The sequence below is a fragment of the Pongo abelii genome, chromosome 7 (assembly GCF_028885655.2).
Source record: "Pongo abelii isolate AG06213 chromosome 7, NHGRI_mPonAbe1-v2.0_pri, whole genome shotgun sequence".
NCBI lineage: Eukaryota > Metazoa > Chordata > Mammalia > Primates > Hominidae > Pongo > Pongo abelii.
This window is the reverse complement of record NC_071992.2, coordinates 8,341,235-8,357,409: the sequence shown is the minus strand read 5'-3', so window position 1 is coordinate 8,357,409 and position 16,175 is coordinate 8,341,235. Positions and strand designations below refer to the sequence as shown.

General features: G+C 42.1%; 1 protein-coding gene and 1 pseudogene across 1 annotated transcript in view; both read left to right on the top strand.

Annotated features, from left to right (window-relative positions):
- LOC134761888 (chitobiosyldiphosphodolichol beta-mannosyltransferase-like) overlaps window positions 1-16,175 on the top strand; it is a 966,630-nt gene that overhangs the window by 492,865 nt on the left and 457,590 nt on the right. The gene's annotated exons all lie outside the window — the stretch shown is intronic.
- Window positions 4,557-7,689, top strand: LOC103891267 (proline-rich protein 23D1-like; annotated as a pseudogene).

Below are 16,175 nucleotides of genomic sequence, written 5' to 3'. Positions count from 1 at the left end.
CATATGAACAGTGTCTCTGTGTGACGTGTTTGAAAACTACAGTGTGATGCGCATGACTCGCAGACAGGTTATCAATTGAGCCGACCTCAAAATCAGTTATGAGCATTAATTTCTGACCAAGAAGGCATCCTCTGGTTTGACTCTAGAACTTGGAAATGCATTGGCTTTCAGCAAATCTCAGTACTGAATGTAAACTTCAAGGAGAAATGGTTCCAGGAAATAAATTGGGATGACATTGAACTTTTAGCAAACTGCAAAATCCTGAAAGCAAGAACGTTACTGAGGCCAATTAAATGGGCTAATTCATGGGTGAAAGTGGTGCATCCTAAAAATTCTCCACAAATGATTCTACACTGAAGCCAGGGTTTATGTCAAGTACTGTGTGAGGATGAGGATGGCAATCTGCTTGGCAGGCAATCTGGTCCAAGCAGGGCTCACATTATTGTTCACATTTTAACCTATTTAATTAAATATGTAATTTTCCCCCAAATCGTATATGACATAAGCTGTAGTCCTGAGCCAAGTTAAGATGTACTATTTATGCGGTAAAATTGTATGGGATTTGAAAAATGCATAGCAGCAGGTTTCCAGGATTAAAGTATCACAGAACCCTTCTCTTATTCAAGCTCCTCTTCCGTCCACATACAGGGAATCAATCGCTTTTTGTATATGGTCCTTGGACGTTGCTTCTTTATTTCAATTATCTTCCATCAAAGCAAATGATACCGTGTTCTATTTTCATTTGATCCTCCAAAAGAAAGGTACCGAATAATCTAAACCAGAATTTCAGCCATTCAGAGACTTAGGTCCATCGCTAAGCAGTAAAAGCCAAGCCTCCTGCGCTGTAACCCCATGGCCGGCAGAGGGCGCCCTGCGGAGCGCATGCGCGTTCTGCCTGCGGAGACGGGGCTGGGTCTCCAGCAAGTACGTGAGTTTCCTTTCCTCTGGTCAGGGAGGAGGCGCCGCCCTGGCTTTGGAGCAACTCAGGCGATGTCCATCAGGAGGAAAACTTCCTGTCCGCAGCCCTAACTGCTGAGAAGGGAGATTCGCTGCAGAGTATCCCGGATATTCTTCTGAAACAGCAATAAAGACTTCATTTTCAGGACTGTTGCCAAGTGTTTTGTTCTGTATTTTCTGTTGGGATATTTTAGCATTATTTTACAAATGTATAAATTTGGGCTTGGGGAGGGCTTTCTGATAGACAATAGAAGCAGGCTGTAACATGTCCTCCCTGTGACCTCATTGAGGATTGATTGTGAGGAGAAACAAGAAGGATTGTGAGGAAAATCTACAGAATACGGGGACCCTGCAGAGGAAGGAGTCGGGCCAGGGCAGGGCCACACAGTTTCAGTGCAGCCCGTGGGAAAGGGGCCCTTGCAGGGAAACCCGCGCTCTGCATCCTTGCATTTCCACATTGTGAGGGGCTCATCTTTCCTACAGTGCTAAAGTCACTGAAAAATAGACAATGAAAGAGAGGGACATTAATTCAACGTTCAGTTGTTGACGATAAAGCATTCAGAACCACATCTTTCTTTTCATCATAGCACTGCAGATTTAAAAAATGGTTTTAATTACAAAGGCAAGGGGAAGAGGTACACTTGTGAACAACAGTTTGGACCCCAAATGAAAATATATTGCTTACATATTTCTTCAAAAATAAGTCATTATTCTGTGTTGCAGGATATATCCTGAGATTTTAAGCTATAACCTTATGAATTTATTGGTTAAAACACATTTTGTTTATAGTCAAAGCGATTATAAAGGTAGAATATTTGGCAAGTTCTTCGTATTTTTATTCTTCTACTGGGTTTTCAGCTAGAATTGACACACAGAAACTCACAATGAGGGGCCTCTTTCTTGACCATAAAATATGCATACTCCAGAACCCTCAGTGTAAGTTGTTTCTGGAATATCTCAACCTGATCCCTACAACCAGAGAGAATGTAGAGAAGTAACCCAATTTTTTTTTTTTTTTTTTTGAAACAGAGTCCCACACTGTCACCAGGCTGGAGTGCAATGTCATGATCTTTGCTCACTGCAACCTCCACCTCCCGGGTTCAAGCTATTCTCCTGCCTCAGCCTCCCGAGTAGCTGGGATTACAGGTGCCCGCCACCACGCTCAGCTAATTTTTTGTATTTTTAGTTGAGATGGGGTTTCACTATGTTGGCCAGGCTGGTCTCAAACTCCTGACCTCCTGATCCGCCTGTCTCAGCCTCCCAAAGTGCTGGGATTATAGGCATGAGCCACTGTGCCTGGCCAAGTAACCCAATTTTAAAACTACATCTGGCCGGGCACCATGACTCACGCTGGTAATCCCAACATTTAGTGAGGCTGAGATGGGCAGATCACTTGAGGTCAGGAGTTTGAGACCAGCCTGGCCAACATGGTGGAACCCTGTCTCTAACCAAAATACAAAAATTAGCTGGGCATGGTGGTGCACACCTGTAATCCCAGCTACTCGAGAGGCTGAGACAGGAGAATCGCTTGAACCCGGGAGGTGGAGGTTGTAGTGAGCCAGATTGCGCCACCTCACTCCAGCCTGGGCAACAGAGCATGACTCCATCTGAAAAACAAACAAACAAACTACATCTGATCTTCAGCAAGGTATCTGTTGTTCTCCTCAGAAAAGACCAAAATCCACAAAGCAGACAGACCTCTGAATAAAGACACTAAGGTCTGCCGTGGGCGCTTCTAAGACGTTAGCAGAATTAAAGGAATCATCCTGTTTTTCTTATCTAAATGATTTCTTACTACAGAGGAAGGTTCTGAAAAATACATCTTGTAATTAGATTTATTTTTAAGAGCATCCAAGGGAAACAGGGTCTATACTTCACCTAATAATGCTGATGAGGATATCAGCTAAATGGAAACAATCTACAAACAAATTTATACAATTTCTAGGGAGAGAATGACGTCCTGAGCTCAAGGGCCTGTTAGTGACAGCACACTCAGTAACGGTGCAGCCTCACAGAATTTCCATTTAGTTCAATTTTGGTATTTACTGGTCATCTTTTCTCCCCAATATCATCCAACCTTTTTTATGTTGTCAAATAATTTTTAATCATAAAATGATTAATTGTGAGTTTGGGCATTTGGTGTCTGGCCTCCTGATGGAAGTTTAGGTGACTTCGTCCATGGAAATCATGGATTTTTAATTAATAAGTAATGTTGAAAGGGAAACTTGCATTATAATTCTGAAATCATTCCAGTGGGGGATACAGGGAAGAAATAAGCCAACAGACAGATTAGCACATAGTGATATATTAGAAATTAAGTAAAGGTCCTTTTGGTATTTTTCCCAGCTCATCTTATGATATGAGCCTATTATGTTTGGATAACTTTCCCCAGGAGATTCATTTTAAAAGTTAATTCACTTAAAATACATATTATTTTATTATTTAAAAATACTGTCACCAGAAGCGGTGGCTCATATCTGTAATCCCAGCACTTTGGGAGGCCGAGGTGGATGGATCACTTGAGGTCAGGAGTTTGAGACCAGCCTGGCCAGCATGGTGAAACCCCGTCTCTACTAAAAATACAAAAATTAGACAAGCGTGGTGGCACATGCCTGTAATCACAGCTACTCGGTACTCTGAGGCAGGAAAATCACTTGAACCCAGCGGGTGGAGCTTGCAGTAAGCCTAGATCGTACCATTGCATTCCTGCCTGGGAGACAGAGTGAGACTCCATCTCAAAAAAAAAAATACTTTCAGCCCTCCACATCCATGGGTTCCAGCTCCATGGATTCAACTAATCTTGAATAGAAAATATTCAAAAAATATTTACACAATTTCCACCCCCTCAAAAAAAATTTGAATTTTCCATTCACCAAGTTCTTTGTTGAGAACACATAAATAATGTAAGGTCTGGGCATTGTATTAGGTATTATAAGTAATCTAGAGATAATTTAAGCTATATGAATTAATATGAGTAAGTTACATCTAAATTCTACACCACTTTATACAAAGAACTGGAGCATCCACAAATTTTTTTACCTTCAAAGTTTCCTAGAACCAATCCTTTACGTTTACCCAGAAATGATTATGCACATGAAACTTACAGAAAATAATTGTCTTTCCTAATTAATGAATAGTATAAATAGAATGTAAATAGCACTATTTTAAAAGACTGATATTTTATATCACATTTCTATGGTGAATCAGAGTAGAGGTTACATTAGTTAGATTGATTTTGATTAGATTAGGCTAATTCTAACAGGGGCACACCCATATCAATTGAGTTTTGATAAAAGCACTCCCATGCAGGTCCCTCCTATTATTTAATCAGCAGCACTAGCCAATCGCATTCATCCATTTTGACAAATCCCACAGCTCTATCTCTTATAAAACTTTTGGGATTTGCCCAAGATTTAAATCTACCATAGCATCATTCGACCTGCCCCAGGCCAGGGCACACTATTCCATGTTCTGGCTGTGCTGAGCTAATCATCTTCTTCAGGAAAAGTAAAAGATCAAGTCATAGACTGTATAGATTTATAGAAAATAAGATGAACATTGAGATTTTCTGATACAAGGGAGTCTAGAGAACCTTTACTATGTATGGTTATTGGCGCCAAAGAAGCCTCAGTGATTCCTGGACAGAATCACAGAATGACAATGAAGGAGAGAGCAGGTATGTTAGTGTGTGTCTACCTTGGTTTGCCATGAGGTTGCCATGAGACTGTGTGTGACTGTGTGCATTCGTGTGTGTGTGTGTGTGTGTATGGTGTGAATGTGTGACAAAAGGTCAAACTAGGGCAGAGAAGGCACCCTGGCCTGCCATGACATTGAACGTTATAAATTTAGAACACCTGCGGGAGACATGAGACCCACAGTGGAGGCCACAGGATCCTGCCAGCATGGGGGGTTTCTGGACCTGTCAGGGGGCTCATCTCAGGTTTCCTCCCACTGTCGATCTATGTTCCCTCTCTAAATGAAAGTCACCTCTTGTGCAGAGACAGGTAAACTGTGGGCATGATCTAAATTTCTTCCCTGTGCTCATTAGAAAATGAAACATTTCCCATCATCTCTCACTCCATTCACACTGTAACTGCGTAGACACAGGGCTCAGATACCTGAAATGTCAACTTCTTCCCTGAAAGTCCTCAGACCAAATTAGATGTCCTTTCTCAGGTGGATGAGCTCCTGAGAAAGCAAACTGTTTCCTGTGGTCACCATCCATTATCACACACATTCACCAATAGGAAAAGCCATTAGAAAAGTTGAGGGTGGGAGATGAGCATTAGGACTTACTGGATGCAGGTAGGATTTGGAGCCCAACACAAGTGCACTTGACTGAGGGACACAGAAAGAATGTGTGCTGGATGACAAATGGAGTTTTGGGCTTGTGAGAATTAGACTCTGTGTCACACTCTGTGTGGAAGACTAACGGATCCCTTTCTGTCCTGCAGCTTGGCTACCACACAAATGAACCCACCCAAACGTCACCAAGTGGAGCAGGGTCCCAATATAGGTAAGGTACTTTCCCTGATATTTCTTCAGATCTCTCTGCCTGGAGGTCAGTGTCATGTCTCACAATCTTATAAAAGGAGAGGGTGCTTTCTGCAGGATGAGTGGAAAGTAATGCTTCATTGATGGGGGTTGGTGTCCTGAGGCTGGCCTGTGCTGGGTTGTGGATTTCTGAAGGTCATATTCTGAAATCCAAGAGACTCTTGCTGGAAGAGCCTTAACCTCCCTTACTGTGATCTCTCTGCAGGTGCAAAAACACCCTCAATTCCAGGAGCTCCACACTGAATTCAGGCCAGACCCTGGAACCTCGCCAGGGAAGTTATTATGTCATTGCATGGCAAAGATTGCAAAAACACCCTCAATTCCAGGAGCTCCACACTGAATTCAGGCCAGACCCTGGAACCTCGCCAGGGAAGTTATTATGTCATTGCATGGCAAAGATTGCAAAAACACCCTCAATTCCAGGAGCTCCACACTGAATTCAGGCCAGACCCTGGAACCTCACCAGGGAAGTTATTATGTCATTGCATGGCAAAGATTGCGAAAACACCCTCAATTCCAGGAGCTCCACACTGACAAAGATTGCAAAAACACCCTCAATTCCAGGAGCTCCACACTGAATTCAGGCCAGACCCTGGAACCTCGCCAGGGAAGTTATTATGTCATTGCATGGCAAAGATTGCAAAAACACCCTCAATTCCAGGAGCTCCGCACTGAATTCAGGCCAGACCCTGGAACCTCACCAGGGAAGTTATTATGTCATTGCATGGCAAAGATTGCGAAAACACCCTCAATTCCAGGAGCTCCACACTGACAAAGATTGCAAAAACACCCTCAATTCCAGGAGCTCCACACTGAATTCAGGCCAGACCCTGGAACCTCGCCAGGGAAGTTATTATGTCATTGCATGGCAAAGATTGCAAAACCACCCTCAATTCCAGGAGCTCCACACTGAATTCAGGCCAGACCCTGGAACCTCGCCAGGGAAGTTATTATGTCATTGCATGGCAAAGATTGCAAAAACACCCTCAATTCCAGGAGCTCCACACTGAATTCAGGCCAGACCCTGGAACCTCGCCAGGGGAGTTATTATGTCATTGCATGGCAAAGATTGCAAAAACACCCTCAATTCCAGGAGCTCCACACTGAATTCAGGCCAGACCCTGGAACCTCGCCAGGGAAGTTATTATGTCATTGCATGGCAAAGATTGCAAAACCACCCTCAATTCCAGGAGCTCCACACTGAATTCAGGCCAGACCCTGGAACCTCGCCAGGTAAGTTATTATGTCATTGCATGGCAAAGATTGCAAAAACACCCTCAATTCCAGGAGCTCCACACCTGAATTCATGCCAGTCCCTGGAACCTCCCCAGGTTAAGTTCATATGTCCTTGCATGGCAAAGATTGGACAGTGCTGCACAATCTTCAGGCTCAAGGGACATACAGTGGATGTACATTTAGGTGGGTCGGCATGAGAGCCAATTCTGGGAGGGATATTGTATTTTAAAGTTGTAGAGGGTGAAGCTCCTGGCAACTCCCTCCGCATGAGCATCATTTGCAGCCTTTTTGGAGAATACTGACGGCCATCTTTTCACGGGAGCAGCAGGATTCCAGCACTGAGGAGCTCATCATAGGCCTGGAACAAGGGACAGAAGTGAGGCTGAGCCTGGAAGAGGGTGTCCTCATCTTGGCCCCAGAGACAGCGCTGCAGCTGACCGTGGAGAACACAGTCCTTGTGATTGTTCCTGGCATATCCTGAGGTCACAAGATGGCCTGCATTCCCCTGTGCAGATCCAGTACATCATGCCTTCCGTTGATGACTTCACCTTGGAGTGCCATGCTCAAGATGGAGACATCTCAGACATGAAAGGAGAGAATGTGCCTCTTTCACCTGCAGAAGAAGGGGAGGCAACACCCCTATATCACCAGCCCTTGATGATATCCCCAGTAAACCACATAGCTGGGATCAGCCCTTTTCTTCTAGTAACCCCATTGTGCATTCCATGCTGTCTGGCAGTCTTCCCCCAACGCTACCCCCTACTACCCACAACTAGTCCCGTGGGACCAGCCGACTCCAGTTTCAGCCTGCATGGTATGGAGCTACTGTGCACCTCCTCCCTCAAACCTATGCCCTCTTCACCAAGTCCTGGTCCCCAGATCTATCACAGGGTTCACCATAGGCCTCCCGGCAGGGCATGGAGATGTCTCTTTAGGAAGTGATTTAACCCAAGAGCCACCCCCTGCATTGATAGGTCAGAGATTGTCCAAGTCCTTAGTCAGTGCCTTCCCTGAAATGTGGAGAGAAAGTAATTCCAAGGACCGCTTGCTTCCCCTTTGCTGTTTCCCATCATCACCCACTGTCTTCAACAGCGGAGGGTCCCAGATGCTGCAGGGAGTGGGAGAACCGCAGGGAGTTCAAATAAAACATTCACATTCCACTTCACACACACCGTCCCTTAGACTTTCTCTTCCTATTTAACCACATACATCCAACCACACTCAGTCGAATCCCTGACTGCTCCATGTGAGAGTTCTGCTTCCAGCATGACGTGGCCTGAAAATTCATCTGAAGACAGCTGCTCACTCCCGGGGCTAACACTGCCCCTTGAATGCTGACATCCTTGTAGTCATTGGTCTGATGCCACAATAAATAATTCCTAAGGCTGGTGCTCTATGTCTGCCCTGAGATTCTCCCCTTTTTCTCCAAGCTGTGCCCCATTCCTTGTCTTAGTCCAGGTTCCCTACACTCCCCAGGCCAATGCTTTTGAATAAGTCTTGACGTGATTGAATGAAGTAGTGGTGACCGCTGTGCTTGCTTCCAACTGAGACACTCTCCTGCTCTCACTCATCACGTTTCCATTCACATTTGCCTCTGTTTAGTTTTGTTTTCCATTGTTTGGGTTTATTATTCAGGTACTTATGAAATAACTGCCACATTTCTGACAGTTTTCTTGGCAAATTTGGGGCTTTTCCTGTGCTCCTCCTTCCAAGTCCTGAGTGGGGTCACTGTTTGCACCTCTGGGCCCTGGGATTGGTCTGGCTTAGCAAGTGATTGAACAGAGCTTGGCTCTGTGTGTTGGGATGGGCACCTGCGCTTGCTCACAGCTGCTCCCAGGCTCTCCCTGTCCTGCCTGGGTGTCCCTGTGTCTCTGGAGTGTCTAGGAAGTCTAGCAGTCCTCTTGAGGGCCCAGCACCTCTTTGTTGGCCTGCATGTCCCAGCCTGTGCGTCCATGGCCAGCTGGAGCTACCACCACCTTTTCCTGGTCAACCTGGGTCCTGGAGGCAGGGGAGATGCGGGGATAATGTCCTGGCCTCCCTGAGCACAACCCCAGTAGGCGGAGAGTGCTCATGACCCCGGGGGGAGTACAGGGCGTTTGCCCTTGACTTGGCTGAGCGTCTAAAACCTCACCTGTCCCCTGGAGGTGGGTGCAGCTTTTTCCTACTCTGGCCTTGCTGGCCTGGGAAGGGTGTCCTTGGTCCCTCCAGCCCTCACAGCGTTTTCTCTTCTACTGAGGTTTCAGGAACTGCCTTTCCCCTCTGGGAAGGAGGACAGGCACCTTTTCAGGTTTGATTCTCCTCAGAGTTTTGCATCTCGGCTGGGGCAGAAGCAGCCTTCATCCACATGAGAGGCCCAGCCAGGGCGTCATCACCAGCTGGGGCGTCCTCACCAGGCCGGGCCTCCGGGGAGGTTTTGACTCTGGGCGCTAGAGAGGCCGCTTCCTCTGCAAGACCGGAGATGGCTGCCCCAGTGCAGGGGGCGCCTTTCTGCGCCCTTAGGGTGTCAGGATCCCCCTGCGGACGAGAAGTCCCACTGGGCGTCTTTGGCACCGCCCTCCCAGAGCCCTGCTGTTGCGGAGGCGGCGCAGGGGCCCCGGACTCTGTCATGAGTGGTGGCAGCAGAGGCTAGGCAGGGCCCGGCCTCCGGGTCAAGGGAGTGTCTGGCCTGGGTGGGACTGGGTCCCATCCAGAAACTGGGATTCTAGGGTTCTGGTGCGGGTGGATCCGGGGCAGGCTCAGGACCAACTCCCTGTTCTTCCACCTCAAGGACTCACTCAGGGGCTGGTGGCAGCTCCAGGCTCAGCAGCAGCTCCTCCTCCTCCTCCTCCTCCTCCTCCTCCTCCTCCTCCCCCCCTCCTCCTCCTCCCCCTCCCCCTCCCCCTCCTCTCCCCGTACCCCTCCCCCTTCTCCTCCTCCTTCTCCAGGTGTTTTCTCTTCCTTTATTTCTGTGAGTTGAGAAATGGCGCCGTCCTTCACATCGGTGTATTTCTACCCTAATCCCCAGTACCTTTTGAGTAAAGCAGTCAAACTCTGCAATATATTAAAGAGATTTATTCTGAGCTAGATATAAGTAACCATGGCCTATGACACAGCCCTCAGGAGGTCCTCAGAACATGTGCCCAAGGTAGTAAGAGTGCAGCTTGGTTTTCTTTGGGCCAACTGGTCTCCATAGGTATAACATCCTGACGAGGGTATAAATCAAGTGCAAGAAATGCCTGGTGTTCTATATCTAAATTGTTACAGGATTTGTTAACAGTAGACACATCTATTTTTCACGCCACTTGTATTGCACTATATACTGGTATGTATTTGTGAGAGAAAATAATGTTCTTTAAAGGAGAAGTCACATGATTCCATAGTTTCATTTTGTTGTCCTTTCCCACAGAAATGGCCCTTTCCCATATAACAAATGTCATGTCCTATGGGAGTGGATATTAGGGGCTAAGATGGGGAAAATTAGGGTTCTAAGTGGACTGAGGGCATAACCATTCCCCTTTTCTGTTTTCACAATCTGAAAGGGAGGTGGGACGCCATGTGTTATCATGAGCTGAAATAGTCCACCTATTTCCCCAGGGGAGTATTTCTGTATTGTTTACAATGCCTGCCAGTTGAACCACAGAGTACCTTTGAGCCTCATTTAACTTTGGTGCCTATGCTCTGAGAATACAATGTTTGAGGTCACATTTACCATCGGAAATTTTCCATATGTTTGGGGGGCCGTGTATTTTCCACAAGTGTTTGGATTGTGCCTCGGCACCGATGAGTGTAGGCCGTTGCTTCATAGCCACCTTAGATTCTGTTTGTAATAAAATAGACATAAGCCCCTGTTGGGTTACAGAACGTGCTCACTCCCACCTTTGGGTTTGAGAGTATGTTTTTATGGTTTGTTTGGTTTCTCCTATCCATTTGATGAGTGTTGCATTATTTTTTAAAGCAGCTTCCCATCCTTTTCCATCTTCCTGGAATAACATTCCTTCTATGTGGGCTATTTTTGACAGAAAACTTTTCTCTAAGAAATGCCTCTCCTCATTAGCTATGAACTCAGCTTACACCAATATACCTAGGCCAGCTCCAACTTTTCCAGTGAGGTCATGTTTTAATTTCTGGGTGGCGAATTTTGCCGGATTCATCAGGATTGCTGTTGCCATTGTATACTAATGGCATTAACACAATTTGAAACTATATGTGCAATTTATACTTAGGAGTATTATACCAAGAGGCTTTGTCATAAGGCATCTTTATCCCATCAGTAAATATTTTCTTTTAAATCTATGAGAAGCAGAAAATTATTTATGGTTGGGGTGGATGCAAAAGTGACACACTATAGTCTAGAAGGAAATGTCCCTTGTTTTGCCAGCTGTACCATCTTTGTACCCCTCCTTCATTTGGAGAGTTTGACTTGGACCTAAGTTCATCCCTCTAAATTAGCTCTTACAATCTCATGTGCCTGCCTCTTCCAAGACAGTCCCTGAGCCTAGAGAGAGGGTGCTTATATAGTTTTAGCAGCAGAAGATTCACAGTGAAATACAGATCTGGACCCAGTGGGATGTCAAATGAGGGGGATTCACATCTCTGGTCTTCAGAATACTGTAATTTTGGTTTCCTTGGAAGTAAAACAAGGAGAGGTAAATAACATTTATAGTTTCACAATCAAAAGAGTATTTGTGTGTCAGAATGGAGAAAGGAACCTACTTCATTAGGGAACCAGCTAAAAATATGAAGATAAATTATGATCTGGTACTCTCTAGAGGATTATTATAGCAAAGAAATAATGATTTAATCTGCACTTAAAAAGAGTTAGGACTGAAATCTAGTACTAATCCTTAAGCTTTTCCTTTTAAACAATTTTTCTATCTGCACTTTTTTTTTCTACTGAAGAGAGATTATAGTAAGACCAGTTTGTGTGCCAAGTAAGTTTTAATCTTATCATGGTTGGCTGGATTATTTGCGTAAAATGCAGCAAGAATTGATTGGCCATATAGGCTCATTTTAAGTTGGCTTTGCTGGCACCTTACCTAAAAATATACCACTTTAGTTCAAGTCTCTAATTGTTTTAAAAACTCTTATTGAAACTTATGCAAACAACTATATTGTCATAAAATTAGGATCTGAATTTTGGAGAACTCAGAAAGATAAATTTGCTTACAAAAACAAACTTCATCAAAATGAATTAAAGAAAAAGATTGTCTGGACTCTCCTTTAACAAGAGCAGTGGCTTTCACACAAGATGTTTGTTTATCTTGGAAATGTCATGCACAAACCAAACAGCTCCTGAGAGCTGTCGATCAGGCACTTGGAATCTAGCAGCTCCTCACAGAGGTAGGATTAGTCCTAGGAATGAGGCTGCCTGCTTATTAGTATCTCCTCCTTATATCCCCAGGTAGCAAGATTCTATGTAAACCATTTTTATTTTATCATGAAACTCTTTTGGGGCAACATTATTTCCACTATCATAGAAGTTGGTTCAGTTAGCATTCCATAGTAAGGTAGTAAATGTCCCTGAGCTAGAAATTCCCTTGTTCTATCATTGTCATCAGGAAGAACTCACAGTTTTTTTTGCCATCAGCCCCAATAAATGTTACACAAAGGGCTATGAAGTGCAGGATTTGTCCTGACTAGCACTCCAGCTTCTACCCTATACTTTGTGGGCTTAGGCAGTCTTACTAGTTCCCATTTGGCATGTCCAATTAACATTTCTCAAAAGAGCAGATTTATATGCCTTCAGTTTTATACTACTAGAAAGGGGAAACCTCTCCCAGGTAGTAAAGGAGGTTACAACTACCTTACATAAAACCTGTTTAAATATTTTCAATTTCATAACTCTATTAACCTGTATGTTTATATGTTCTGGTTCCAGAAGTTTTTTTTAATACCCCCAAATCATTTTACCTTTTCTATTGAAAAAGGGTTTGGTTTCTGCAGCAGGGAATTGCATCTGTAAGACCTCTAAGGGGCAGCAAATTTGATATGACTTCTCAAACACTCTCATGATTTTGTGGGAGGGGCACCCATGTAAAAGGGGCCCTCTTAGCACCAAAATTTAACATAATCTGGGTAACAGACAATTTGGTGGGAGCATACCCCAGTCATTATTAAGCCAGTCCAACATGGTTCACATAAGTAGCATATTAACTGCTCCATCTGGGGTGTTCCACTTGGTATTTTATTGGGAGAGTTAGGTAGTCCCCTATTCAGAGAAAACAGACTTTATGGTGGCATTTTCTGGGTATATTATGCTGATTATTCTCTTAGGAATAACCTCCGGGGTATTTGGATCACATGTTAGTGATTGTTCAATAGTGAACTGTGGGGCCTGCATTAACCCAAACAAGCTCTTAAATCGTGTAACACTTAAAATTAAGAATCTTGTCCTTAAAGTGTTTTTTCTCAATCCATTATAGTAAGGATTTTTTAAAGAAGCTGATGATACTAAACTACAAAATGGAACAATTCTTTACATTATACCCTCTGGTTTTAGTTAGTTTTGCTCTTCCCCCACATTGATTGACTATCGTTTGGTAGCCATGGGTCTCAGAGTTAACTTTTGTGTCCCTAGCTTAATTATTCTTTTTATTTAGTTATAGCTGTATAATTTTGCCTTCATTTTAAAGCAACTCTTAAATAGTTTTCTAGCTAGAGGAAAAATATATTTTCTTTTTTAAGCAAAGTCAACACTTTTATGCTTTATAAAATTCACCAAAAACAAATTTTATGCTCTTGCCATTTTAACTTTCAGTAATCCAAATTTCCAGTGAAAAATAACCTAACCTGAGATTTTAACATGACTTTAAGCTTTTAAATTACTGGAGAGTTTTGAGACTGAATTTACCAAATTAATTTTACCAAAGATTCTTAAGGTTATGAGAATTAAAAGGGCATTTGAGATAGCTTGTACCAGTCTAATAAGCAGCTACACTTCTTTAAGAAAAGTTACTTGATTAGAGTTCTTTCATGTAGTTTGGGAGTTAAATACCACTTCCACATGACGCATACAAAGATGGAGATATAACACACATGCAGAATAAAAAGGCAGGTCCAAAGGATATTTCATTTGACTGTTTTTTTAAAAAAAATTCCCTTTCTTACTTTAGATAATTAGTAAAATTTACAGGAGACAGCAAAAGGTGAAGGAGAGAGCTATCATCCAAGGCCCTTTCAAAGAGGAAGAGCTGAAGTTTTGACCTATTTTATCTGAAGAATTTCAAAGAGACAGATCCTAGAATTTAAAATTTAACAACTTTTTGCATTAATGATAAGTTAATATTTTTAATAAAAATCTTGTTTTAACCAATTATTTCAGTTTTACATTAATGTATATTTTTAAATATCAAAGACCCATCCCTAGAAAGACTATTAATGATAGCCAACTGAATTATACAACCCCTTTAAAAAAAAAAACATTTTTACTAACCCTGTTATGACTTACATAGACCATTCAAAACACGTTTAGACTTTCTGTTTTTTCTTAAATGTTCCTCTTTCTTGAATGACCCAGTCATTTTATTCTAGGACAAAAATTTACTACACAAGATTCTTTCTGATATAAAATTACTTTCCTTTATCCCTTCTCTATAGAAAGGTACCACTTTAAATCTTTAAATTTTTTTACATTTCTTTTTACCTTGTTCTATACATAACATTTAAGTAGGCTTTCAGTTACACAAAGATATTTACATTTTAATAAGAACATTTAAAAATTTTTTATAATTTTTAAGTTTTGAATTACCCGTATACTCAATATTTATGAATAACCTTAGATCCTAAATTATATGACAAGTTTGTTTACAAGCATTTATTCCATCACATTTCCCTGATTACATTATTCAATAGTTTACCTAGATTATTGACCAAAACTGTAACAGTCCTGTAAGTTATTTCCCTGTTACCGATTTTTATAGCTGTGCATTTTAGGTGTTTACTTACATAGGAAACCTAAAGTTAAATATAAGAGTGTTTTTACAAATAATTTAGGATTTCATTAAAAGAATATTCCATGTCTTTCTTGTCTAAAATTACACAAGCAAAGATCATTTTGTCTTGGTTTGGGTTTCATAATTTTATTACCCTTATGGTTAATCTTATATTATTCTGCAGGATTAAGCATGGAATTACTTGATCGATAAACACAAAACAAAAATGCTAACAATTTTTATGACATTTCTAATCTTACTTTACCCATAATTTTAAAACCAGCTTATTTATTAAATATTTTACTTAAGTGAACTTAAAAAGGCATTTGTGTAGTCTTTGATTAAGTAGCTGATTTACGTGCTTTTATTTTTAAAGCCAATTAGAGCTCTTGTATATATTTTTAATAGTGAAACATTGTGTACACAACACATAAATACATAGATGTATTAGGCACGCCAATAGATGTACATCTTATAGATTCATAAGATCCTATTGTTTCCTGTCTTAGGTTTTCAAATTCTTGATAACTTGTTTGACTGCCTTAGGTAGCTGTCAGCTAAATAGCCTTACTTTGCATATCAAAGGAAACAATTCATAGGTGAAAATCAGATAGGAAACTTATATCTGAGGAACACAGAGAAAAAGTCTGTTGTGCTAGAGAGAAATTAAAATGGATGTAACTGCTACATAACATAAAATTATAGAAATCATAAAGGCCTTTTAAATATATACATGCACATATTTGCACAGAAAAGAAAATCCTGTAGCTTTTGCTTGAGAACTTTAGGAATGAGATGAAACTGGCTTGAAAAACAAACAAACAAACAAAACCCTGTTATATCCAAACAGTGGTTTTTACCTCAGTCATAAAGTAACAGCTGATATAAAGCAGGCAGAAAAGAAAAGAGAGAAAAAGAGACCTTAGGAAATCTATAATTTGCAGGTCGACCTTAGGGCTTTTTTTTTTTTTTTAATGTGCACAAAGACCACATTACTTCCATTTTACATAAAGTCTGGCTAGTAGAGTTGTCATAAAATCTAGGAAGTGCTTGAAAGTGGGTCATTCTCCTTGTTTTCTCCTAATTTTTAGATTTGTTTCTCACATTCTTTTTCAGGAGGAATTGAGCTGTGGACTAGAGCTTTTGTGGAGTGGGTCAAAGTGTGCTGCTTGTGGGCGGGACTCCAGAGTGTGTCACCACTGTGTCACTCCTGCCCTCTTACATGTCTCAATTTTTCTCTCCAGAGGTCTAAGCACCTCCTCAAGTTTTTTAAGAGAACAATACTTGCAAATATTGAAACAACATAACCTGTTGCTGAAAAATGTAATATGTTGTACAAGATCTAGTTTTATTTATGCCGCTCTAACACTTAGAATTCCTTCTGCACTCTTTGGCATGCAGGCAGAAATTCCACCCCTTTCTTCGAGTCCCTGCCTTCTTCAAGAGTTTTTTTATTTTTGCCGCACAGCCCATGTCCCCTAATTCCAACTTCCAACAAAAATATTTGTCTCCATCCAT